The sequence below is a fragment of the Zea mays genome, chromosome 6, assembly GCF_902167145.1.
Source record: "Zea mays cultivar B73 chromosome 6, Zm-B73-REFERENCE-NAM-5.0, whole genome shotgun sequence".
NCBI classification, from domain to species: domain Eukaryota; kingdom Viridiplantae; phylum Streptophyta; class Magnoliopsida; order Poales; family Poaceae; genus Zea; species Zea mays.
This window is the reverse complement of record NC_050101.1, coordinates 163,902,659-163,906,171: the sequence shown is the minus strand read 5'-3', so window position 1 is coordinate 163,906,171 and position 3,513 is coordinate 163,902,659.

Genomic DNA, 3,513 nt, shown 5'->3' with positions numbered 1-3,513 from the left:
TCACATGCTATGGCCCCATTAAAAACCTTTCTCCCCCTTTTGAAAGGAAAAGGGTGCCATAGGAAAGAATAAAAAATATTACATTAGGCTACACATAATACCGCCGAAGCTCATCCGCATTCCAAGATCTAGGAATGTCGTTGCCGTCCATATCCTTTAACCTGTAGGAACCGGGTCTTGACGAAAATACTACCAGAAAAGGTCTTTCCCACTTCAACTGTAGCTTGCCTACTGTATCTGGGTTGGCAACTCTCCGAAGTACCAAGTGTCCTGGCTTAATATTTTTTAACCAAACTTTTCTGTCACGCCAATTTATTGTTTCGGCTTGATATTTATTGATATTCTCCACAGCCTGAAGCCTGATCCCTTCTATAGCATCCTTTGCCACAGAATAATCAGCTTTGTCCTCTGCCGAAGCCACTATTCTTATTGATCCTACCTTAGCTTCTTCTGGGGTTATTGCTTCGTCACCAAACAACAATTTGAATGGTGTAAAACCTGTTGACCTTGACATTGTTGTGTTGTGGCTCCACACCACTTTGACTAATTCGTCTGGCCACTTCCCCCTGGGTTGATTGAAGATTAACTTCATTATTCCTGTCATTATAATTCCATTAGCTCTTTCAACAAGTCCATTTGACTCCGGATGCCGAACTGATGCAAAATGGATCTTCGTGCCAATTTGTTCACAAAACTCTTTGAAAGCTTAGGCATCAAACTATGTTTCGTTATCCACGGTGATAGCTTTCGGCACTCCGAAGCGACACACAATATTTTGCCAGAAAAACTTTTGAACAGTAACCGAAGTTATTGTGGCTAAGGGCTTCGCCTCAATCCACTTAGAAAAATATTCTACTGCCACCACAACATATCTTAAATTCCCTTGTGCTGGTGGAAGTGGGCCTAGCAAATCAAGGCCCCACCTTTGCAATGGCCAAGTGGACTGTGTTAACTGGGTTAGAGACGAAGGTTGTCTCTGATCTCTTGCACATTTTTGACAACCTTCTCATTTTTGGACTAGTTCTGCTGCATCCGAAGCTGCCTTCGGCCAATAAAATCCTTGGCGAAAAACTTTACCCAGCAAAGGGCCTAGATCCGATGTGAGATCCACACAACCCTGCATGTATTTCTTTCATCAGCTCTATACCTTCAGCTCTGGATAAACATTTGAGTAATGGAGAATAGACTCCATGCTTGTATAACTCCCCTTCTATTATTACATATGGGCGGGCTCTTGCCGCTATTCTCTTTTGATAAGCTTCGTCATCTGAAAGGAAATTGCCCTGGAGAAAAGACATGATCTCAGTTCTCCAATCTTTGCTATAAACAGGAGATATATTGAGCACTGCTCTTTCAAGAAGGTCAACCGAAGGTGCTTTTATTGTTTCGAAGAATACTTCCGAAGGTAAAGGCAGCCCCTGTGCTGCTGACTTGGCTAGCAGATCAGCATGCTCATTTTCTCCTCGTGGAATATTCTTGATGGAAAATCCTTCGAAGGAAGCTTCAAGCCTTCAAACTGTATCCAAATATTTCTCAAGCTTCGGATCTCTTGCTTTGCAACTTTTGTCAACATGTCCAGAAATAACTTGGGAATCGGTTTTGAGAACCGCCCTTCTTATCCCCATTGCCTTCAACTTCCGAAGCCCCAAAAGCAAAGCTTCGTATTCAGCAATATTATTTGTGCAGCTGAAATCAAGTTTTACTGCATAGCATGTTCTAACTTTGGAAGGTGCAATTAAAACGGCACCTGCCCCGAAGGTTCCCCAAGAGCCATCGCAAAAAACTGTCCAAGCTTCAGCATCTTTACTTGCTTCTTCCTCCTGAGCCCCTGGCGTCCAGTCAGTGATGAAGTCTGTTAGCGCCTGGGACTGAATCGAAGATCTATGCACATAATCAATGCTGAACTCGTTGAGTTCCACAGCCCACTTTCCAATCCTTCTAGTAGCTTCTCTGTTTCTCATAATATCCTTCAAAGGCTATGATGAGGGAACAATTATATGGTATGCTTGAAATAATGTCGAAGCTTCCTGGAGGCCATTAAGACGGCATATAGCACCTTCTCCAATTCTGTATAGTTTTTCTTTGATAAACTGAGAACTTCGGTGACGAAGTATACTGGAGCCTGCTTTTTCAATTATCCTTCAAGCTTGTCCTGAACAAGCGCCGCACTTACTACAGAGTGCGAAGCTGCCACATACATCAGCAGAGGAGCCCTTGGCGCTGGTGGAGTTAGGGTTGTTAAATCTATCAGATACTGCTTCAGCTCTTCGAAGGCTCTTTGCTGAGCTGATCCCCATTGAAAAACTTCGGCTGACTTCAGCACTTCAAAGAATGGTAAATTTCTTTCTGCTGATTTGGATATAAATCGATTCAAAGATGCCAATCTTCCTGTTAGCCGCTGACCCCCTTTCTTTGTGCTTGGCGGCTCCATCCGAAGGATAGCTTCGATTTTATTTGGATTAGCTTCGATCCCTTTTGTTGAAACCAAACAACCTAGGAATTTCCCCTTCTTTACTCCGAAGACACATTTTTCTGGATTCAGCTTCAGACCAGCTTGCCTAAAATTAGCGAATGTCTCCTGCAGATCAGTAATGTGATTTTCTTGCTTCGTGCTTTTTATTATGATATCATCAACATATGTTAGCATGTTTCTGCCTATCTGAGAATTAAGGACCTTTGTTGTCATTCTGCTGAAGCTTCCTCCAGCATTCTTGAGCCCCTCAGGCATCCGAAGGTAAAAATATGTACCATTGGGGGTGATGAAGCTGGTTTTTGGCTCATCTTCCTTCTTCATCCAGATTTGATGATAGCTTGAATAACAATCTAGTAGACTCATGAGCTCTGACGAAGCTGCTGCATCTACCAGAGAATCTATCCTTGGTAATGGAAATTCATCCTTCGGACAAGCCTTGTTAAGATCAGTAAAATCAATGCGCATTCTCCATTTACCATTGGCCTTCTTCACCATAACAGTGTTAGCTAGCCATTCTAGGTATTTTACTTCTCTGATGACTCCAGCGCTGAGGAGTCTTTTCACTTCATTCCGAGCACCTTCGGCTTTGTCATCAGACATCTTCCGAAGCCTCTGCTTTCTGGGTCTGAAGGATGGATCAACATTGAGCGAGTGTTCAATAACATCCCTGTTGACACCACAGAGATCATTAGCTGACTATGCGAAGACATCTTTGTTGTTGAACAGAAACCTTATTAGGGTTTTCTCCTGCTCCTGAGACAATTGAGATCCCAATAGCACCTTCTGCTCTGCTATATCGTCAAATAAAAGCATGGGCTTCGGCGGATCAGCCGAAGCAGCTTTCTCCCTTATGTACTTGTATTGCTCACAAGCTTCGGCTCCATCTATGTTATGGATTGCTTTTGAATCTGTTCAGTTTCCTTCGGCCTTTCTGGCAGCTTCCTGACTTCCATGAATAGCAATAGGCCCTTGATCCAAAGGTATCTTCATGCAAAGATATGCTGGATGAAGAATTGCTTTGAAAGCATTGAGTGTCCCAC